Raw genomic sequence first — 25,309 nt, 5'->3', positions numbered from 1 at the left:
TTGAATTTTTACCGTAAAAAAACGTCAATTAAAAACCTGAATAGCGTATTTTATATTGACGGATTAATGAAAAAATTACATGAATTTGGGATCACTCACTAGGATCCTATATTCTCAAGTCAAAAAGCATATACTGCTGTGGTCTTCGTGGGTGTTATTATATTCTCTTCATACTGATCTAGGTCTGGTCGTTCTGTAAACAAATCCTCATGCGTCTAATCTCGTTCATTTGATTCGGATCTAGGCCTATTTGTTGTGTATTCCAGGTTGAAACAGAAGTTATAAATTCTGCTCACATATTACCAAGAAAAATAAAAAAAGTATAAAAACAGGGCTTACGTTTTTATTCAGACGGGGCGTTTCGTAAAAGTCGTTTTCTGGTGTCCGACTTTGAAAAGAACTTTTTTAGAAGTATTCAGGGAGGTTTTAAATTTTGATATATGTTTTAGAACCAGTGAATGCAATACATTACAGACACTTTGTGTATGCAAAAGTTATGAACATTCAAAGTTTAGTGCTAATTTATTATGGACAAAAGATCTCGTTAACTTTCTTTTAAAACTGTTTATGTCCCAATAGTTTCGAAGTCATGAATTCTTGTAGTGAGTTGCGCGCTCGCACGTTACAGGCGTCCCTGTTGATGTCTTTACTTGTACGAGTTTGAGTCGGCGGTCAAGTCATTACGGCCTATGATCGTTGATTCCGCACCATGTTGTTTCTTTTCACTGTAAATTGTAAATGCAATTGATATTACTATTGTGTAGAAATAATGATGCATTGTGCCATAAGGTTATGTTTACAATTTTTCTCATAATATCTGCACTATCTTATAATGGCATGTGCATTGACTTTACTAAGAATTAACTTTCCTCGCTATATTTATGATAATAATCCACAATCGTTACTGTTCACCACGTTCTATGTTCTGAATCGGAAGGATTCGACGAACGTGCTGGTGAACTCCTGACGCTACTAATTAAAGAAGGCGGGTATTTCAATAATTATCAGTAACTGCACGAAAAAGATGAAATATATTGATAGATGTATTTATAATGAACAAAGTAATGGTACGTGTGATCGGTTGTTGCGTTAGAGCACGACTGCTTCTTCTGTCTTCAACAAAGAGGAAAGAGAGTCTGGATATGGCTACGAAACAAAGTAAAAGGGATTGGGGATAGAGACACATAAATTAGTAGATGCTAGTTTTGGAATGTGGGAACTTGGATACAGTGCACATGGGAAGCAGATTGTCAATGTGTCGAGGTTAAGGATTGACTTTTCAAGTGCTTATGGGATGACGGACACTGGGAAGGCCGAGATCGTGGGTGAAAGGAATGGTCACAGAAGAGCCTGCCACGTAACAGTTACGTTCTATCATTAAGAGGTATAATATTTCTTGGACCATATAGAATTTGTACGAAGTACTCGTATTACACCTTCTAAGAATAATAGACTTGTGCTTCAGAAATCCTATTATTAAAACTATTTCATTGCCTGCCAATCGATCGTGTGGCGTTGATGTGGACGTGATAAAAATAATATTATAATCTTCCATAGAAAGTAGTATTGTTTATCTAGTACGAATCAGTATAAGATACGAGTGTGAAGTTTAGTACATGAGCCACTAGGCGAGTGCAGCAGTAACACGAGTCTTATACTCATGCGTACCAGCTGGATACAATAATTTTTGTAACAAATACTCAAAGAAAACGCCGTCTGGCTTTTTTTACGAGAGATGGCACTGTTCACCTACCTCAACAATATTTTTTAATAGGTTTCCCCTTCCTTGGAAATATTTTAGACGACTATGACGTCGCTTTCATAAATTGTTAGGTAATTTTATAGTCATTTGTCTAAAAAATTGTATACACCACGCGGGCAGTAAACTGGGCACCCGGAACTGCTCGATAGAAGGTTAATTATTTGTTTCAAATGAATAGAGCGTCTGCAATTGTGGCAACCAACAGCACATTATTTTTTAGCCCATTCTCCACGGCTCGCCACAACTCAAGACCTTTTTATTCTTTTTGTTTACAAAAAATTGTAGACATAGCTAAAGGATTATTGAAAAAGTCAAAGATATTTAAATATTTTTTGTAAGAAATTTACAAAAATCCCCTCTAAAATCAATCGACAAAATACATATAATATCTATATAAGCACCTGTTTCTCAATTTCTTACCAAATTCTTACCATGCAGCATCTTCATACGATGCTTGAAAGGTGACATATGTGTTATCTAGGTTAATTATTGAGAATCAGATGTAACTTGTGTAATGATGTTGTGCAACCTTTTATATACTGTAACAACTGAATAAACAAAAATAGTACTGTGGATATAAGAGATATACAAGAAAAAAAGGATGGATTGCACTTTTACACAATCAAATTTAATATTTCGAGAATGTTTTGGTTTTATGCAAAAGCTGAGCTTTATTCCTTTGCTACCGCGACACTCCACTCGTGATAATAGCGCCAGTGAAAATGTACAAAGCGAGCTAGAGAACCGTTTGAGAAATGTGATGATTTTATTTTATATAGAAGGCTGCTTCCGTTATATGTTTATGTTCGTGCTAGCTCTTGCGCACTTTTTTGTCTTTTTTTACATTTACTTTTTTCTATAAGTAGGGCCTTAAAGGTGCCTTTTTGATTCGTTTTTCGTTATAGGATTTTGCGGGAGAATTCTCAAAATGCTCGGATATTTGAAAATTATAGTGGGGACTACCATAATGCTAATTAGTTTTTTTTATAGAAATAGAGAAAAGAAAAAATTTATATATTTTACAGTCTACTTAGTCAATTATTTTTAATAATAATGTTTGCAAAGTAAATTTTATATCTCGAGCAACATGAAAAAATATACATTATGTACCTAACATATACAGTAACATCCAATTGAAGTGGAAGGCTTGAACTTTTGTGTATTTCTGTGAGACTATGACCGATTTTGAAAAACTAAAGACTTATTTTTTAGGAAATTTCCTTCCCGTTCGAATGGTGAAGGTTTTATCCCGATCGGATACAAAATGGCCAAATAGCAGGGGTTGGAGTGAAATAGTGCATTTTGGGACGTTTTGAAACATGCGAGAACTAGTAGTTCCGGAAGGACATTCATATTTCTAATTATGGCACGAGAAAAAGCATCCTTCGGCATTAAAAGAAAAGCCCCCATTAAACCCCTGTAGCATCACTGTAGGGGGAGCTACACCTCCTTGAAGTGAAAATACTTAATTAGCCATAACTTCCGAACGGGCCGGCCAATCTAGTTTAGTTTTTGCATAATATCATCTTTAACGATACTGAAGATTCTCACAAAATTATTATTTTCGGAGACAATCCAGTGACGGAGATCTCGAGATATCGCAAGCGCACCCGAAGCTTCCCCGCCATTTTTCATTAGGAATGCGATCAAATAGAAGTTTCATATTTATTCCATGTTGTAGCTGAGATTTCAAAGATTAAAACGCGCTTTTGAACATCAAAAAATTGTTTCTTAAGGGGTTCAATTTTTCATTTGAAAAAACGCCTAAATTTTGCGTGTTTCGCTCGAGATACTCGGGTGACTATTACCTTACCAGGTGCGCCAAACGGTTGTCACCCGAGTACCGCGAGCGAAATTCTGAAACAGCGAAACTGAGTTGTTGATCAGCAAAGCCTAACTCGCATACTTATCGGCTATTTTTAGAAATAATTGTTTGAAAATAAATTGTAGTGCCATAAAATAAAAGAAACATAACCCATTCATGGACTTTTCAATAAATTCGATCTGACGTATGCCGTAAAGTATACAAAACTTCAAAAAAAATTGTCCAAAATAAAAGTCTTCGTGGCGATACAAAAGATCAAAGTAAAACTTAGCTAACTGCCAACAAACATCTAATGGCGCGCAGCCGATTGGTCGGATGATATCAGACCTCGAAATATCGGCCATGAATAACTAACCGTCTTCGAATGCCGTTTTCTTGAGTTATCGCGTGAATCAAAGTTTCCTCCTGACTTCGTGAACCTCATCCGTAAGGCTTATTATTTGCAGCGATCAAATACATTGGCACAGTTCCGATATTTTTTTCAACCTATGGACTTCAATGCAAACATTCGTTTTTGATCCAATCAGCTGAACTGCTAACATTTGTATTTGACGTAGATATTTCAAATTTATTTTTCCTATAACGTTTAGACCTCACATGAACAGATGATTGATTTTTTTCTTTTCTCATATTTATATGTAGTGATCTTAACACGGGTGTATATTTAATGGGGCATTGTAAAATTGCGTCGGAAGGTGAACGTGAATTCCGCCAACTTGTTTAAATTTAATGATGATGACAACCAATTTGGAATGATTATTTGATTGGTTTTATGTATTTCTTTTTTTATTTATTGTTTGTACAGTGGTCTGTTCTTAGGGGAAGCTGAAGTGTAACTAACTCTATACCAAATTTTAAAAGATACTCGTGGACGAAATTTTTAGGAACAGGGGAGAGGGTAGCCCTCTGCATGCCATGCCTAGACCCTTTCTTGGAATAAGGCCCTGTGTTTGAAATTGCCATGGACAAAGGCCTTCGGTTTTCTGTTTACGCAATGCACGGAAAAAGGGCGCTGGCTAGTCAGCGAAGACTTGCAGTCCTTTCAAGTCTCATAAAATTGGTTGACATGTACCAGACATATGGTTCGAAGTACCTCGCTGGTCCAAACACCCTTAAGTATGAAAACCAAAGCTATCTGTCCTCCAAGGCGCTATCAAGGCTGAACAGGCATTCGGTTACTGCTGAAGTTACGATACATCAGAATTCATACATAAGTTATCGTATCAGATGCAGAGCTTTTACTAATTTAATTAAAAAAGCATCTTTGCAAGTATTATATTGACTATTAACCCTGGAAGAATGCCCTGGGGTCTTCCGTGTATAGACAGTTTCAAGTTTCCTAATTTTACCCTAAGTTTGGTTTTAAAAAAATTGTGTATTAATTTTGGGTAAAAACGCTATCAGATCATTTAATAGACACGTCCATGTATCTTAGAGAATTTGTTAAAATTTTTTAATATTCGATAACATTGATAAAATATTTTTCGAGTACGAAAGACCTCAACGTGTCTGTTTAAGGATGCGATTCATAGTGTCCTTCTACGGTTAATCTATTATGACTTAGTACATATTTTAATGTTTCATTATATTCTATGCTGATTTCTTTCACTAATAATTAAAAAAATAATATCATCCTTTTTCTCTTAGTGGCCGCCATTACTCTATTTCTCCCTACATTGAGAAGTATTCGTATTGATCGCGGCGTCCACCGTCTTCGTATACAAATGAAAATAAGATTTAAGCTACGTTAGGTTATGCTCAGAAATTCAAGTGCGAGAAATCCAGTAACTCATTTCCACTCTCTACGTCTCCAATTACCGAGTTTTTTTGGCGCGCACTAAATTTGAAAATTTAAATATTATTAGCCATCGTAAAAAGTTTGCGATAACGCGAAATATCGTAATCAAGTAGGATGACGAAGGGCGGTCGTGGGCTACGTCGTCTCAATTTAAGGAATCTTCTCACATTGAATAAGGGAAGAAAATAGAAATGAGAAGAAGGATGAAAGGAGAAGAGTAAAAGCGAATTATCAGAGAACGGCCGAAATACTATGAAGTTTTTTTTCCACTATCTGCTTTTGGAGCTTCTCTTAAAAGAGAAAATGAAATTGATACTATCTCTAGTACCTGGCTAATGGGCTATCTCACAATGGCATCCCGCCACGACGTTTTCATGCATTAAGTTTCGGACCCAGTACTTATCAGCCATTTCATTCGAGCGGCAGAAAATCTTCACTTTCTCGTTGAGCGTATTCACTTGAATCAGCAAAAAAATCCTTCCGTCGAATAATGGTCTTGTGCAAATGAATCTACCACACCTGATTAACATACTCCTTTATAAATAAATACTACGCTGCAAATTTCAATGTCTAACGAGGTGTGTTACTCCCCACCCCTTATACAGTAGTCGCTTTTCACACATTTAAAAGTGTGTTGTTTTCACATTGAAATACGGAGAAGGAACAATTAAATTTCCCTCATGGAATAAAAGTATATATAAATATATTTTTTTATATGATTAACCCTGCACGAGGCATATCATTTTTGTTGCCGTTTACGGAGCACATGGGGTCCCCTTGGACCTCAAGTGCTGTTCTACTCAATGCCTGAGGTACAACTGGTGGCTGCCCGGCACTAATAAAAGTCCATACGCCCATCTCAGAAATTGAATTATGAAGGGGGTCGAGACCCGAAAACGCCTCTGTTTTTCAGGAGCGTACTTTGAAACGGGAATTGGGGTCTCTATTACCCACACATACTCCATCTAGGATTAAAATATATGCAAAATATATAAAACATATATTTTGTATGTGATTTATCTTGTGGTATTGAAGTTTTTAGAGAAAAATGCATACATTTCATGAATTTAAATGTATCTCAGGTGTATGTCACATGTATCATTGACATATGATAGACACATGGCAACCATATAATGTAATATATATACTATATAATGAAATATATTTCAGATATATCTTAAATACATTTAAGATGTATTGTAGGTGAACGTCAGTTCTTTGTCCTTATATACCTGTCTCAAATCAAACGTATATTGAATTGACGTCAATGTAGAACACGATGCATGAACATTATTTAGTTCTGAAAAGGGTTCTCTCGGGCATTTCACAGATAACCAATTCAATATTAATTAAAAATTTAGAACTTTTTGCCGAATATACAAAATGAAGAGTCTCAACTAACAGCTGGGTATAGATTAAAGACTGCGCACAGTTTGACCCAAAATCCATTGACGTACTTTGTGATCCAAGGAAGTGGATCTCTTCCTGTAATTTCTCTATGTATTAGTTTAAACCAGGCGTCGAACCCTCTTTAAATTTTTAGACCGACAAATGGCGTCTCAGGGAGCGGTTAGGGGTACAGTGGCGATACGAAACTGAGGCAGCCAGCTGCCAAAGAGACCGACTAGGCCCAAGCTTATAATGGGTAGATTTCTCCACCAGATCGGGGCACCATTTCTGTCACGAGTCGAAGGAGTCCCAAACAAGAGTGTCTCCTTCATTTCCAGCAACGATTTCCTGTAAGACAGTCTCACACGTTGTTAGTGGAGGCCCATCAATTCCTTGTAGCGCGTATAAGAGTCTCGTATTATCTGTACTAATATTTCATTTATAAAATGACAATCAATCCTCAAAAGGTTCGTCACCGAGCCTGACAATTTTTTAACGTAATGCTATGTGATGAAATTGCAGTATAGCAACGGAAAGTATTATTTTCTTAAGTCTTCCGTTGAGGATACCTTAATATCTATTATCGATATATTGTATAACGCGTAAAAAATATGAGTCTCGAAGTAGATCGAGCTTCCTATAAAAATCTTATTCCTTGTTTCCGAGTTTGGCAGACTATGAAAGTGCTTCTGTGTTTATTCCATTGTAAAGTTGAAAGCAGATAGGAAGCTGCACTCTCGAGTTCATTTCCGCTCCACTCATCCGTTGTGCACACTGTCGCATCAAAAAAGATTATAAAATCCCCTGACCCTTCAAGCCACATTCCCGCTAACCTCGACCAGACCAGCGCTACTATGGTCCCTTTTACTCTATGCCGTCGTCGCTACCGCCCCATCATCTATTCACTGCATATAATCCCATCTGTGATCCTTTGACAGACGAGTACCTGCATGACATTGCAAAAGCAGTCGCTCTTGGTTCGGGCAACGTCAAAGGGTTCTATGGAACTGCAGAAGTATAGCTCTTGTTGTTTAGCGACATTTTGTAGCTTCATTCGTCCTGGAATAATGGAAACGAACTTCAGTTCCTCTACTCTCGTTGACGTTGTTATCTCGTTAGTTGTAGATTCAATGCCTCTGCATGCTCACTCGTTCCAGAGTTCTAGCTGTGTCTGCTGAGGGAAAATAGTTATCTAGTTACTAAGGGTAGTGGGTAGGATCCATTTAGCAACAAAGAAAAATTTTATCGATTTTGAATATTATTTTCGCCGCCTGTTGAACTCCCGTGGAACTATGAAGTTATGAGAAAGTATTAAGTTGAGTAAACACTCCTTCTCTTTAAATAACTATAAGTGGATATAATTATCATTGACATCTTCCATAAGAAAAACATCGGTAATAGGTTATCTGTCTGAATCGTGTGTCTGTACAATGGATGGTATATCAATGGGAAATATATTCAGAAGGATTTGGAATAACGATTGGCAAGGATTTTGATTATTCCAGCAAGCGTGGTGCTTTTCTCAGAATGTGAATTTAGGATTCTTGGGATTCGTGGGTATTTATACAGGATAACGTCTGCCCACTAATCAGCGGCGATTCTTTGTCTGGTTGATAGCTACTAATCGCAGAAGACATTGAGAAGGTCCTTGGTGCCTTTTGGAAGAGGGTGAATTCCAGAAATTTCAGAGTATACCTGTTGGTGCCTCTGCCCAACCCCTCCGTGTGGAATGCGTTCAATCTCCCTGTTGCCCTACTTTGTACATTTTTTCCCTCCGGTTCTCATTCAGTCCCTGCTGAAGACTTTAAATTACCTACAAAATGCCGTGGTCGTGTCACAGATCGCAGAGTGTCACTTTCGACTTCCTATCACCACATTTTAGGGGTTGCGTAGATGACTCGAATTTAAAGTCGCCTCTGTATCAGTAGTATTTAACGCTCATACTTACGGCGATCATTCTAAGGTTACCTCGTCTCACGCAATTCTCTTTGTTGTTATATTTGAAACCATGAAGATGTTCCAGTTTTTTGTTCTATGGTGAGGTTCCTGGTTTCACTTACAGGTTTTTAAGATCGAGGATACAAAAACTATGCATGATATTTCTTTTTGCGATTTGTGGCTATAGTTCAGATTAATTGACGTTTATGCATAGCCAGAATTGCTTCCTGCTTCATCACGTTTCAAAAACCCCCTTGTACCAGGCACCACACTTCTCTTACTTGTTCTCTTACTCAAGAAATTTTAATACGAGACTCGAAGTTTCTCCTATACCGAATTCATAGTTTCCTAGTGAATCGATACACTGATCCAGTTTCCTCAAACCGGTTCTTCAAGCCTGATTTCAAGCACGCGGCTGACCACTGCTTGGTTCAGTGATTTCTTATTAAATCTCCGTGACAAAAAAGTTAGACGGTTCCTGTCATTCGTTAAAAATACTAAATTTGTCCTATAATGTTGCTGTTTTTGTTATACTTGTTTATAGTTTGATTATATCCGGCAAACGAACAAAGTCAGCATTTTTTTATTCTTCAATAATATTAATAGCCTCTTTTGATTAATTAGGAGTTTTTCCTTAATTAAATTTGTCAGTATAATATTTGAAAAGAATTTTCAAAACTTAAATTTTAAGGTCTTTTTGTCGTGTCACGTCAGATTATTGATTTATGAGTGAAGCAAATAAAAATACATAAAAAAATCACTATTCGAACAAAAATGGTACAATGCATAGTCTGCCGGACAAAAAAAAATACAAATTTTCAAAGAAGAGGATAAAATGAACTAAAATTGGAGTAAAATAGACTGAAACACGACGTTTAGGACAAAAATCGTCTAAATGTTTTGACCCGAGTCAATTTTCGTCACTTTTATGTAATATAAAGAATTATTCAAGAGTATTTCACTAACTAAAGTTAACTCGGTATTTCAATTTTTATAGCAGATACTACTCTCCATACTGATTGCAATCAGCCGATGGTACACTACCACAGATTAATATATATATATATAATAATAATATTACCATGTACAGTAGCTATCTATTTAAGGTTACGTAATATGTCTGAGTATACTTCGTAAATGTAGTAACTCTGTGAGGTTTCTTTGGCGTTTCGTCATACATATTCTTCGTACACTGCCTCTGCCATTCGAACTTTTTCTTGTCGACGTTATATTTTCTCCTTATAAATCTCAGTCGTTACGCGATCTACGTGTCGTTATCCTGTTCCGGAGAAGTGCACCGATGACCCAGATAAAATCTTCGATTTTTTGATGAGTGAAAATCTTTTGAGATGTGACGCTGGTATACGTCATACATGAATACGCGTATATGATAAAGCATAGAAAGCATGACAAGCATGTACCCAATGGGTTAGTATGCACCCATGATATCCAAACAATGATCAAAACTTCCCTTATTCTCTATACACGCGGAAGAGACTATTGTGTTTTATTCTCGCTACTACACGTGATCCCAGGGAATAATTTTTGTCAGGAAGTTGACAGTAAATTTGATTTCTAAGTCAAAGATTACTTGAGAAGAAAATGCCACAAGCTGCGCAATAAGCTAACAGGACCCAAAAATCTGAATTAGAGAGGCACGATGTGTAAAATACGCAGAAATACTGGCAAGGTCTTATCTACCTACATTATGTATGATGGTTAAAGATGTTTTATATAAGGAGTGACAAGCGCTCTGGATGAAAATATTATTCCTGTCTAACTCTTGCAGCCGTGAGAGTTTCAAGTGGCAATATAGCTATGGGTAATTCGGAATGTTGGATGTTAGACATCTCCCGAGGTCTCCATTAGCATACATCCGTAACACCGGTGTGCTCACCCCTGACTTCCCACACCTCGAAAGACCCCAGGGGGTTAAATTAACTCTCTCTGGCGGCACCTAACGGACCTAGTACAACCTACATGCTTCCTGTCCTTGTTACAGCCATGGCGATATTCCTATCCCGGTATACATACGTATAGTCAATCTAGTGGAGAATCCACCGAGATCAGGTTCAATCCGTGCGACGTAGCCGGGAGATAAAGGATTTTCTGTTTCCTTCTTTATTCTTCTTTTTTCTCATACTCAGCATTCATTCGAAACGTTGTGGTGCCTTGTAACCTGTATATCGGACCTTGCCAAGGACGTCGTGATCGACCACGATTTTTTTTTGTTCATTCGATCCCGATTAGATTGCACCTTATTGTTGTGGTGATCTTTACGCTTTCTACTCATCCGAACCAGGGTCGATCTTTGGTTCGTAACGATTTGATCAGCTGGATCGGATGATTCATGGTAAATAATATGCTGAGTAAGGCTAGATCTTTAGTTGGTCTCATGTAATTTTTATCTTTGTCCTTCATTTTCATATCGTTTTATTTCGATGCCCACTTACATCGTTAATGTCCCTGTAATATAATACTGGATTTTGATGATTGCATACTCTTCGTTTTTAACGTTGCTACCTCTGGTATAATTGACACACTGCGCGCTGGCTGAATAAGGAATGAAACGGTCGTAAAATAGCGTCAAAAGCTGACGAAACAGCGTGAGTGTCAGGGATAGAGAAACCCAGCGAGTGCAACAGAGTTGGATAGATGCTAGGGATTTGCAGGACCTTGGTGGTAGTGGTGGTGTAGTGATGGCAACGGTGACGGTGGTTGGTAGAATTCGTAGCGGATGAGGCCGAAGGGATGAGAGAGGCTTGAGAAGAGACCATCGCGGATAGCAGCAGCACGTTGGAGCAGCATGCTAGGTACCCTTTCCTATGGCAGTCGGGAACGTTGGTAATGGAATTGCAAATCCGACGACATTACATGCCTCTTGGCAACTTGTGATTTCGCGCCCGCCGCGACCGTCCCCTGGCAGGGGTTGAATTAACTGCTCTCATGCCAGTGTGCGGATGACTAGTGCTGGGTGACTTTAGATCCTCAGGTTCTCAGACCCCTCAGGCAAGTACATCCAACTCAGACGTGCTGGACTTGCTGGAAGTTCTATGGCTTCTAACCTAGACGTACTTGGTAAACTGCCATCACCTTGGGGAGAATCGACATATTCTGGTAAAGGACATTTATCCGTATGTAATTCGCGTATCTTCCTTTGGTTTCCACTTCAACCACTACTTAAGGATGCTTGAAGTTTCCTCAATTTAATTCCAGAAATTCAGGTACCTATTAGTTGTAGAAATGTTTCATATGGTATTTGAGCCGGAACTAGTGATCATCGGTGCTCCCTTGCATTGCGACAGAGCTTCAAAAGACGCGTGAATTAGTGTGCAATTGTTTTGCACGCTGTCATAGGACGTAGAATTATTATAGATCGTTATTGTATAAAACACCTACGTGTAGAAGATACTACGATTTTCTCTAACGGTGGGTCGTCTACCATCATAACGATAGTATTCCAATTTCTGTGAATTCTATGTATGTCGTTTGTTACAAAAATATTTTTTACGTAATGTAATGTCTTTGAGACAAACGCAAGGATATAGATCGATTGTTTTTAATATTATCATATCACATATTATCTAAGTAATGCAGCAAGCAAAAAATGATCCAAGTATTTCAAAGCCGCATGGAAGCTAAGATATCTGAAGAAAATTATTGCTACTTTAATAAGCGAAAGTATATCTACATAGCATATTTTTGGCTACTTTCATTCCGCATATCTCGTAAACTAGATGATACATAATTTTGAAATTTTTTACATAGGACCGTTAAGCAGCTGCGAAAATATATACAAAATTCAGATTCGTATCTGAAAATGCTCGAGTGATCAAACCATCTAATAGCAATGCGCTTGTAATAACCTAACCCATATTTAATTCCCATTTCTTGAAATATTCAACTAATCTTCATTACCTTATATGTTTCACATGTTTTCCCCTAGGGAACGTCGTGTTAATTCCCTTTGACGTATACGACGACAGCTGGAGTCGCCTAGTTTCGTAGATGATCTTCATCAGCCACTAGAAATACAGAGAGTGCGGGGTGAATACCCGAGTAGCATTTTTATCTTTTTCTTTTTCATGTCTGTTTATTCTGTTCGAAGGAGATAAAGAATTGTTTGTTCCTTCTTTTTCTACCAGACTAAAGGATCAGCGAATTATTACGGCTTAGTGGTACCGGATATGTTTGGGAATCTTCGGCTCTGCAACGATGAATGTCTGAACTGGAATAGCCTGATCCCAGCTTTCTTTACTTTCCGTGTGGCAACGGTATCCCCAGGAGCGAGGGGTCTCTAGAAGAAGACGTTCATTAGATGATACACTTGCACTAACGCAGTTGAGGAATGTATGTGCTTGATCGAGGCGGTTTTCTTTGCTTTATACTTTTTTGTCCAGCCAACGATTGGCCCCTTTCACGATTTTCGCCAACTTTTCGCATTTCGCTTAACGCTTCTACGAGTCGACGGGATTCAGCACCGACTTTTCGACTACGTGTTTAACCTCTTGAATATCCTGAAAGCTCATCTTAAGGGAAATCCTTTCTGCGAGTAGTCACGGAATCGACAAATAAATCCGTTCACGCTCTATTTCTTTAAATCACTTAGGAATCCGTGTATCGTAAACAATGATTTTGCACTATATCCGACATTAACGTTTACCCCATTACATCTCGTACATTGGAAGGTGAAAGAATATTATCGTCTCGTAATAAAAAAATTACGTCAATTGAGAACGTATAATTGAAATTCAGTCAGGCAATAAGTAATAAGAATGCAGATAAAGAGTATCGCACCCTAAAGTAAACGGAAGTCCTGAATTAAACCAGACGTAAAACTCAGTTGAGTGCGTGCAATTTGCGAAAAAATTCAGCAAAGTCCCAGATCCTTAGTGAATGATCTAAAGCTAATAGGCATCACTAACCGTTATCTGAAAATCGTTATCGTTCATTAACCACTTTGGCATTCTACCAATAGAGCAAGAGTAATATTATTGGCACTTGCCCTATCCAAAAAGAAGGTCAAAACAACAAAACCTCCTTACTCATCGACAGAATTCCAAAGCTAGTTCTCACTGTGTGCACATCAAATCATACTTGCCCACAACAAGAAACTGATTGAAATCGATAGCGCGACCAACACGTGGAAAAGTAGCGATTAACTGCTAGAAAGAATTCTGGTCTTTAGTGTTAACGTATCGAGACACTTCGCATTTGTAATGATCGCCAATCGGTACAGTTTATTGCGCCTCGTTTCAATAATAGACCCGTAAGGATCTCGTAGATTTTTTGCGAGTTAAAAAGGCGTCAGGCTATTAAGCAGAAGCTTGTTAAGCTGGCACGTTGTATCTAATGTAAGTGGTAAGTATTTTGTATTTTTACTTCTTCCGGATTAAGAACGCCTATCACGTGGCTCATTCTTTTTATTCTGTTTCGGGTGTAATACACGTATCTAAACTACATCGTAGACGATGTCTGGTGTCTCTAGTCTAGCTGAAAGAGGGAATTGTATGATACTACGAAAATCCTCTTTTTCTTTGTACTTTCCGTTTTCTACCTCTTTCTTTAGCTGTTTTCCTTGTTTTCATCCATTTCTTTTTCCACTTTTCTCACAGTTCTCTCATATTTTATACGTACCCATACACGTCACCAAGATATTCCAGGATTCCAGTCAGTACCACATAGCACCAGTACTTACTAGGAGATAAAAGTATCGACGCGAAAAACTGCTCGAGATTTACATATACGTACCTAGACACTAGATACTCGAAGAAGTTCTCACTGCGATGAAACTTGTACTTTATTTCACCTCCTGGTACGATGACTAACGTTGTGGGAATATCTTGTGATTTTTCCAGCGTGCAGTCGAACCGCCATTACTGTTCATCGTAGTCTGCCTGATTTAATATAGAATAAATCACATTTTATCTGATGTTATTTAATTTTTTTTATGAGTCTGGCGCCAAAACTTAAAGCGCGAAATGGTGGCTACCTATAGAATGTCTCCCTATAGCTAATGGTTGGTTCGTGTCGTTAAACCTTGTCCATACGCCTCGCGTATCGTCGACTAACGAGAAAACACGTTTTCGACTAATGAACGGTTAAATGAGAAAAATATTATGTTTGCTCCAATGGGAAACTTGAAGTTAATTTCAAGGATTTTTCTTTCTTTTACTAGGCTGGTAGGAAATGGGGAAATTTTTTAAATGGAGAATGGTTCGAAGTAAGTACCATTTTAGTATCCATCAGCTAGGAGTAAGTGTCCATTTCGTAAACTTTTACGAGGCTTCACGGAACTTTTTTGTAAGCACGTGGACTATAAAGAGAGTCGATATGAATTCCAATATAATTCGATGACTTTTGCACTACCTTTCAGTTATTCAGTGGCGTATTTATCTTCTCAGGGTTGATACTACTATTATTCACTATGCGTAGAGATGCAATATTCTCTTTGAAAATTTCATGTATACCATCCTCGTTCCAATTCCTCAGACCAAGTGAAATCAATATGCGCGCTATGGCATTTCGACTTTTATTACTTCAAATTCTTCTCCTCGTGATGAGATGTATCTACAGTGAAGTGTCCTATCTGGTGCATGCCATGGAATACGTTTCTTTTAAAGTTTTTCTTTTTTTTTTTGTGCTTTTACTAACTTTCGAAGGCCACTTTGAACGTCCGTTCGATTTATCGAGATACGTATAAATTTGGTGGGTGTCCAAACTCTTGGAAACTACCTCCCTTACAATTCTGGTTTGTATTGCTGATCGAATTTCTCCCGGAGTTCCTGAAATTGCCAGATAACATGTGAATACTTTTGGTATTCATGGTGGTCCTGGCAGTCTTGTTATCCTCTGTCATCTTAATAGTTTTGAAGAATTTCGATATAAAACTCGAAAATATTGGAGACGTCAAATACATTGGAATATTGACAACAGTATGAACAAAAATTGTTTTGGGCTAATGACTTAGCCACGGACTTTGATATTTGAGGGTAAGATTAATCCTTAGGGTCTTGTTGATGAATTTAATTTGGTCGGGTAAGCAACTACCAAGTGGCAGTATGGTGACTGGGGTATGGTGACTGGGGTGAGTCAAAATCAAACATAAACCCTTGGGGAGCGTCATTGTTGAAATGTGAAAGAAGCTTAATTAGAAAGTTTTGGAAGGCTAGAACATTAATAAATTATGAACGATGCGGGAAACATTAAGAAATATAAACTTTATAAAATCCTGACGAGTAATAGAAGCGCTGCGGCACGTGCCCTCGAGATACCGGGTATTTTATACTTTAAGGGATCATCACAGTGTGACCGCCAGAAAAATAGCCGATTTTCGCGATTTTTTTTAGGTGGATGAAATAAGGTAATCGGTATAATTTTTTTTTTTACAAATTGAAGCACCTATGAAGTATACAAAATGACTTTTTCAAAGTTTCTTTATGTACTGTTTAACGTTGTTTTTGTTTGTGGAAAATTGAATGGAACAAAAATGGTGTCCCATGGTGGCCAGGATTGCGGGCGCAAATTTTACCTCAAACAAAAATTTCAAATGGTTTATAAATCTGTAGAAAAGCCGCTATCCTCCTATGGAGGCTTTTTTGTTTTTAGTGAAATTTGAAAAAATGGCGTCGGTTTGAACAAAACGTATAAAATTTAGCCTTTTTTTCGACAGTTTTTCGTAAAAAAAAAAAAAATAGGAAGAGTTCAAAAAAAATAAAAAAGCTTTCATTGCAACATACGAAATGACGTGAAGAATGTTCTGTTAAAATTTCAAATGGATAGCTGGAAAATTCTTCCTTTGAGAGTGGCCACCGTTTTGAAAAACACCATTCCGAGAAAAACGCGTTTAAAGTTTGTAGTGCGCCAAGTCTGACCCTCCAGTCCCTTTTTCTAAGAAAAACTGTAGTGATCGAAATAATTTGAATTTCGACATAAAAATTGGACAGAATCTTTATAACCGTGTATACTATCGGATAATGAAAAAAAAAATCGATTTTTTGAAAATTATATACTGTGATGATCCCTTAACGTATTTTCTCAACTCGACACTGATAACGAAAATCCGAGAACTAACCTACGTCATCTTCAGCCGTCCACCCGTCCTCCATGCATCCGCATGCCAGGCGGACATCAGCCAATTTTTTTTTTCACTGGGATCTGACGGTTAGTATGACGTGGGAGTTGAGGTGGAACAGTCTCAACTTTGTCAAAACGAGAATTCTGACGGAACCTATCAGAAAAGACGATAGCTTAACAGATCCTGTCGATTTTTGGGGACGTGTAAGATCGAGAAACACAACTGTAAATGCTGATCTTCGGGGTCGCGTAAAATCTGTAAACGCAACTGGATGCACAAACGGAAGCGAACGGTTAAGGAAATGCATGACCACTCAGACTGCTAGATTAAGGTAAAGAGGGTCGAAGTAAGCGTCAGGTAAATAGTGCCGGAATACAGAGAGCAAATGATGGAGAGCGTAAAAGAATCAGCCGGAGCTATGAGATCGAAATCCCTTCTCCAATTAATAAATTGAAAGTCCTCACCGGAGCTGTTTCAGTTGATCCGTGAAGACCGAAAACTGTATCGAGGGGACACTCAGGTGGACACTGGACTTCCGAAACACACGTATAAAATCGGTAGGATTTTCTAGATATGGCGAGAGCAACGCGAGAACTGCACAAACAAGAACTTTCTATACTGTACAGGATGCACAGCTAGAACTATTAACATATAGCACGGGAGCGCGAGCCAGCTCGTGACACTTAGATCGGTGTCCCAAGACAGACTGCTTTGACAATAGTCAAATTCGAGAACTAATCATTCTGATTGGTCGAGATCCTTATAGCTGATAACTCTTATTTTTTCCCTTGAGTCGTCCCTTTAAACTAAATCGAGATCGTTTCTTAACGAATCGGTACGTAACAAGTGAAGATCCTCCACGACCGCTTCCCTAGAGCATCGGGCGACAGCTGGGCACAACAACTATAACTCAGGTCAGGGGGTTCCTTCCTTGCCCTTAACCGTATCAAAACCTTATCTCCGTTCGCTCTACAGCCCTTTGCCACTCTCCAGCGGGGCGCCGGTATCTCACCTGGACCCTAGCCGCTCCGTGGAGTCCCCGTCGGGTACTCTTCTCTGCCAGGCAACTCGGTACGTCGAGACTGTCTCTCCACGGCAGGTTCGAGCACCTGGACATCAACTCAACAATAACAAATCTTTTCGAGGGCATAGGCGTAATTGTACGGATCAACCCGAGAGCGTAGCTTCTGAGCAGGGTGGCAACTCCAAGGGTGGCAACTCGCGTTGTGATCGTGAATCCAAAAATCACGTTACAATACACATATAATATTCCCATTTTTTTCTTTTTCGGAACATTATTTTCTCATTTCATTCCCACTTTACGTATATGTACGTACCTACTACATAGATATTATGTATACATAAGAATATATAACACCCTAAAAGAGCTACACTAATCTGTATTCATTTCGCAGCTCTTTTATTGGCATTTAAATGAATACCCCAATTCTCGACCCTTCTCTCACATTTGAAAAAGTACTTGGAAACCTCAGTTTTTCTTTACGATCTCGAGGCAGACCCTTTATAGGTAACAGCCATCGATATACTGATGCGTATACTTATAAGTGCGAAGCAGTCACGGTACCCGATACATTCAAGCCAAGTTCACAGAATTGACACGGATTGTGAGCATTATCTGAAAACTCGGTACAATTCTCGGCACATTTCAGCACACGACACAAAACGTAACTTGGAATCGTTAGTAATGATAATAAAGTCAATCCTTTGCATGCCAAGATAGGTACTGAAAATATTAGGTACAAGATAAGTAGGTAAGTAGGTAGGTAGGTCAGGTACTACTGGAGTCACGATAATTTACCAAGTGACAGGGAGAGGCTAAAGTGTTTTACGCATTGAGCGTTTTAGTTGAACGAGCAAGATAAGTCAGTAGAAAGAGAAGAAGAAAGCAATGAGTAGGGCAAGTTAGGTTGGTAGGTAGGAAGAAAGAAAGGAAGCAAGTATGGAAGAGATACCTATGAAGTGATAGAGCCAGGGAGAAAGGGGGGACTGGTGAGCATCGCGAATGGCTGCTCTCACCGCAATTATTTTCCTGCTCGGTACGGATCAATGGCCCGAACAAAATTCGTCCTCTTTGAGCAGAAGAAGAGAGAAGAAAATTTTTCTCGTTATTTTTTTGTCCTTTCCTTTTTTTTCCCGTCCATTCTTCGGATTCCCCAATTCGTCGTAGCCTCTTATACGGGCGGCAAGAGCCAGCAGGGTTCGAAAGTAAGTTAAGTAAGAGCCACGCTAATTAGGGTACTCGGCGAAGATCGTGACATTAGGAACACCCGGTACGACGACGGTGGTGAAATCCACCAACCTACCAAGCGGCCGTCACATTTAACGAGTAGCGAGTTTATGTGAAAACTGAGAGCTTAATTAATTAACAGAGCGAACGATTTGAGTAGTTTCGCGAATTTATGAGTGCCTGAGCACTCGCCCTCTTATACGATTATGCCCTTATATCTATATATGTATTTCTACTTTCGTCCAATCCCCGTCCTTACTGAAAATTTCAACCTTTACTTAATCCTCAGTTCCCACTCGATTTTCCTTATAGCTATCTACACCTTCCGTATCAACTAGCCCCACGGTCTTGCAAAATAATGTACGGTTATTTCTTGCCGTATTCTTGGAGGACATCCTTGATATAGACATTATCGTATATCCAATCCGGGTTGGCAAATACCTAATACAGATATACAATGACTACTTGGTCATTATTAGTATGTACCTACCTTACCTACCAACCTATGTTCTCTTATCTTCGATGAGTTTACTTGATAACTTTCTGAGATTCGGGACGTTCTTCAGAAAACTGAAGCTATTTGTGTTTTTGGTCGTTTATAAGGATACATTTGTGCTACTTTTGAACGTTGCTTCGTTACGAGTATTACGTTTTTTGTTACAATCAGAAGGTGTTATAATATCTATTTTATTTTATTTCGTTTTCTTATGCTTTCCTGGTAGTTATAATTTCATATTTTTGTCTTATTATCTTTTTCTCTCTAAGTGGGTATTCAAAAAGTTTGTCTTGCTCTTTATACCTCTTTTTTCTTACTATTTGCTCCTCGAAGAGGCAAGGCCTTTGAATGGGAACCTTTTAAAATGATATTTTTGTCTTATTCTTGGTGCTAGTCCCAAGCGTCAAATGAATCTTAGATGCTGTACTAATTTACATTAAGGCCGGGTGCAAATGCGGGATACGTCTCTATGGGAACTCGTTAGACTTAATTGCGTTCGTATGCAGGTAGTATTATATAACTCAGACCTCATTTTTTTTTACGGAATCTTATTTCATTGCAAGCCGTACAAAATTGAGTTATTATAGATCTGAAGTAACTGTATTGCGTATGTTTAATGAAATTAAATATAATTTCAGTGGTGGATAAAAAGTTTACTGAGAAACAATTGAAAGGATGCCCTTGATTAATCTTCAGGCGGTTACATAAAAAATAATGAGAATAAAAATGTCAAATAGGCATATTTTTTATTAATTAAAACTATTACCAACACAAGTAGTAAGTTTGGAATATATACGTTACAGAAAATAAACAATGTAGTGTGCGAAAAGTTGTTTACTGAAACTCTTGCAGATATTTTTTAGAAACGGTTCTTTAACTTCAAGGCATTTAAAAAAAAAAAGAAAAACATATTTAAAGTTTGAACACAAGTTTTTATATACATACCAAACGAAAATCGACTATGTACCTTCAATAACCAATCCCTGGGCCATATATATCGTTGCGTATCTAAATAGAATATAATGACGTTGGCTGCAAAAACTTGTAGTTACGAACAATTAAAACATAAATTTTAATTTTCAATATTCCTAGCTGACTTCGGTATCAAATGAAACATTCAGCATAGGTAGACACACTTTTAATGAATATTGCAGACAAATTGGTACATCGCACTTTGCAAATTTATCAATTAATAGTTAATAGTTTCAATTTACAGTCGCATAAGACGCAAGATTTTTCAGTTTCTATAAAATCACTTAGTATGTTCGTCAGCTGCGGTTTGTTTACTGTTGATAAAATTCCTTTGATGGAACTTTTCGAAGTTTCATTTATGCCAGGATTGGGAACACGTTACTCCAAATGAGATTTTATTAATTTCATGGCTATGAATTTCATGAAATAATATGGTATAACGAGTAATAATTAAAGACGATTATTCCTTTTAGTTAAGGCCATCTAACACGAGGAGTCTTGCGAACTCCCAAATATTCCTCTATGATTCCTTATCTTAGCTTATGTGGTATCTGCAGGCTAAGCCTCTCCTATTTCACCAACAAAAATGTGACCTGGATATAGGATCATTTTACCACTAACTAAGGTAAGTTTGAAGCCACATTCTTATTTTCAAAAATCACTTCTTTTTGTAGTTTCAAGATCATTGAATACGCGATAGGGCCAAAAAGTTGCATAACTTGTTTTATTATAACGGAGGAGTGGATTAATCTGCAGGAGAAAGATAACAGAAGCCCGTTATGAGAATCTTTGATATGTTGAACTTTTATTAACTGGTATACGAAATACAAAAGGTATCCAATGAATATCCATCTTGAAATTAAAAAATCGACTGTACCATCACCAAAGTAGTGACACTAGTATACTAGTATACACTAATGATGAATTAGTTCTAAGGAGCAGTGTAGGATAGAGAATTTTCGTTTTTCTCATACGATATTCTTTTGGTATGGTAGAGGTATATAATTGTTTAGGAGGATTGAAAATACCCAAAATTCGAGTGTAAAGGATAATTGATATATTTCTAGGATAGGATGTAATTTAGGAATTTCGCAAGGGCTTATGATAAGGAGAGAGTCTATATAGGAGCTTAAAAAATAATATTTAATTGTGATTTTCGTTCAGCTTCTGTACTCCAATAATATTCGCAGCTCTTGCCTTTACTAAAATACAAATCAGTCTTGCTGTTCGAACTACTTAAGGTTATCTGTACTTTGTTACGTTCAAAATTAAACGAGTAATACCTTTATTCATTTTCATGATTATGTTTTGATCGTAGAATATAATTTTGATCTGTATCACAATAATTATTTAACTCATTTTCTGTAGTAGAATCATTCCAATCATGTGATTTTTTTAACCCCTTCGTCGAGGGGATCCAGCTTGGTATGGAGTTGCCAATTTTTCTGAAAAAAATTATCTCACTGGGGTTCTTAAGAAATCTAACAATAAATTGTTAGCGCATATTTCGCAATTAATGTAAAAATTAAGAAATAGGTGCAGATTAATGTATAAATTAAGAACAGGTGCATAGCGTACCTACAGTTCTAACTATTTATATAATGACAAATGACTTATCAAAATATTGTCAATATTTATTTATATATTGTCTGTTTAATATTCGATAGAGAATTATATCACGTATTTATTGTCAGAACATTTTGGTATAATTCAAATTGAAAACCTCATTGTTACTGTTAATGATAATAGAATATACATGATACGGGAATTTGTCATTTGGAAATAGTTATTTCATCCGAAAATGCGTTTCATTAATTAACCATCTTATTAATTACCTATACGTACGTCCATCAGATTTACCGGCAGCCATAGAGAAACAGAAAATTTCTATAGTTAGTTGAAAAAAGCAGAAGTAGCAGAGTCTATTGAGTGCATTGAATTTTTCATGGAAATTAATACCGCGACAGGATGGTGCAATCTGCATCAATTAAAATTGCATGAGTTTCGATCGAGTTGTTGAGTAAAGTTCTTATATCGGTATTAATAAAAATCTGTAATCCGAGTTTGATTTAATTTTGTGCGATCTCAGAAATCCATGTTCTCTTTCACTCTCCTCAATCTCTCCTCAATCCCTTATCTAATCCCCTACCTTGGTACGTCCTCCTTTTTCTCTTTAGCCACAGAGACTTTTTATTTCGCAGCGTTCGTTACGCGCGATACTGTAGATGGAAAAAGCTCTGTGGTTGGGTACAAAAAGATAGCGAAAAACCTGGAGGCCACGACGCTTAACTAGCCATTAGTGTTCGGGAACGTTCATTCATTGACGACGACGTCGTTCACGCCTTTCATAGATAATAGATGGTGGAAGAAGGAAAATCCTAAAAATATTACATTTTCCTTATTCACGAAATACTGCAAGCAATCAAATTCAAAGAATTACTTATCCTTTTTTTTTTTATTAATTGAAATTCGCGTTCGTTGACGAACTAGTGCACTTCCGGTCGTTCGTCGTGCGGGTCACGATGGAGCCTATTTCAACTTCCTGAATCATCGAACCACTTTGCGAATCACCGACAAATTCTCGAAATACGTTTCCGTGCAATTAACGATGTCCTTTTTAACCCCAGCAAAATGTATTCATGCGCGCCATCTGGTGGGAATAGTACGAGAAGGGGTATAAAGAGGACGATGATGAAAAGACCAAAGAAATTGGGGTTTAGGGGGCTTACGAAGGGCAAAGTTCAGAACGGATGACGAAGGGCTGTAAAGGTAAAGGCCGAGACAAAGGAGTACTGAAATACAAAAGGGCCTTTTTAGCTTCACTTTTGAATTTTGATCATCGAAGCGAACAAACAGAACGATTCTGCAGAGTCTGAAAAAAAGGATTTTATTCTTGACTCCGGCATAGGTAGGACCTTTTGCCATTATATTTTTTGCTATTGCGTGCCTTTTAATTCCTGCAGTTGTGATTTTTTATATATACGATAGAAACCCTGATATCATCGCAGTGAACCTGCTGCTTTTTCACGTCGAATGCTCTGTATTGTCATTTATGAAATTTTCTTTTCTCCAGAAGAAATATGTGAAATTACATTTCGAGACGGTGAGAAATTTACTCCGAAAAACACGAACGTATGCAGACTTCTTGTTTCAATATCGTGAGACGCGAATGAAGCGGCACGCGGTGTTATAAATGGAAAAAAGGCGAAATTACGAGAATGGAATATTAAAATGTGTGAAAATTGTAGCTGTCTAAATTCTATACTGGATAATAATTTATATAGCCTCTGCTTATGGAGTAAATGTAACTATCATCGGCATGGTTGGCCTACCTATCAATTAATTTGATGAAACTTACCGTTTTAATTTCAACTAGCCCCCCCCCTTATCTTTCCTTCCCCTCTACACCTCTTTTCTCTCACTCTCACTCTCTCACTCTGATTAATATGTTATTGTTCATCGATCTCCTGCTTGTATTTCTTTTCCCCTTTATTTTCCTCAGGCTACGAGAATGGCAGCATGTGCGAAATAAAAATACAGAAAGTCCTTTATCGATTACACCCTCGCAGTTCCTTCTTTATCACGTGATCCGGGTTGGAATTTCGTTTGGCTCGTGCCAGATCGCGTGAAATCTTTCCCTTATTCCTTTTTTTTTTTTTACATATTTTCTCCTTTTGATCATAATGTTCTATTCGATTGCTATAGGGAAATTTCTTTATCGTTTTCGTAATTCATTATGCAGTAGTTCAAAGCGCGCATGCGTGTAATTTGATAACTTCGAAATCCCTATGGAAGTTTGAGTCCACCATCGAATTGTTTAGCCAGACAATTCCCTAGTTGGTTCTGCCTATAGTCCATGGGTAGTGGATGATGCTTTGTGCATGGTACTGTAAGTCAGAATTCTAATCGAGGAAAAGGAGAAATTGCTCCGGTTACCCTGTCATAACCGCTTCACTCCTTTTCATTCGACGTAGAATTCCCTTATGTTCTTAACTAACAAAGTTCTCTGTTGGGAACTGTAGTGAAAAAAGCAACTGGCCTAAAAAAGAAATCTTTGCTTTCTTCAGCCCCTTTCAATGTGGTTCAGCGAATTTCATCGAATTGGAGGTTGGATGTCTATATTCGTTTCTCTCTCTCTCTCTCTCTCAATATTTTTTTTAATCTTCATCTATCATTCTTGCATGGGCGGACAGCATAGAACACCGAATCGCATGACCTATTAGTGTACAATTACAACGGTATACCGCCATTTAGATACTTTCCACACGGTATATTTACATAAATAATTAGCTGACTATTTGGTTTAGTTGTGAAAATCATACTCAGAGAAATTTATTATTTTGCAGATTGTTGAATTCGTGGAAGGAAGATGCATCCCTTATTTAAACTTCAAAAAACTCACATTTGAAACTTAATTCGAAATATGTAATCTTTTGATAAATATTGATAATTTTCATGTACAGTACAATTAACAATATATATCAATGAACCACATTTAAAGTGGTTCGAGAAAACAAACATAACAATCATCAATATTTATCAAAAGATTACATATTTCGAATTAAGTTTCAAATGTAAGTTTTTCAAAGTTATATAAGAAATGCATCTTCCTTCTAAGAATTCAACAATCCGCAGACTAGTAAATTTCTCTGACTATCATTTTCGTTCTCTTAGACAGACTTTTCAATTTTCCACTGGTGTTCAAGTTATCACAATTCTACTACCGAAGCAAGATTTTTTTTCAACCATATGGAAATCCTACCCTGCAGTGGGTAACGACGGTCTGTGAAGATGCTGCATCATC

General features: G+C 37.5%; 1 long non-coding RNA gene across 1 annotated transcript; it reads right to left on the bottom strand.

Moving 5' to 3' along the window:
• Positions 1-12,562: 12,562 nt before the first annotated feature.
• LOC112494246 lies at positions 12,563-14,604 on the bottom strand. Its single transcript, XR_003059491.1, has 3 exons — positions 14,464-14,604; positions 12,895-13,009; positions 12,563-12,737 (listed from the first exon to the last, which is right to left on the bottom strand). It is a non-coding gene; the product is annotated as an uncharacterized LOC112494246 (long non-coding RNA).
• Between the last annotated feature and the right edge of the window lie 10,705 nt (positions 14,605-25,309).

This window comes from Cephus cinctus, unplaced genomic scaffold, assembly GCF_000341935.2.
Source record: "Cephus cinctus unplaced genomic scaffold, Ccin1 Ccin1_scaffold0025, whole genome shotgun sequence".
In the NCBI taxonomy this organism is placed as follows: domain Eukaryota; kingdom Metazoa; phylum Arthropoda; class Insecta; order Hymenoptera; family Cephidae; genus Cephus; species Cephus cinctus.
The sequence above is the reverse complement of the archived record's forward strand: the minus strand, read 5'-3'. Positions and strand labels throughout refer to the sequence as shown.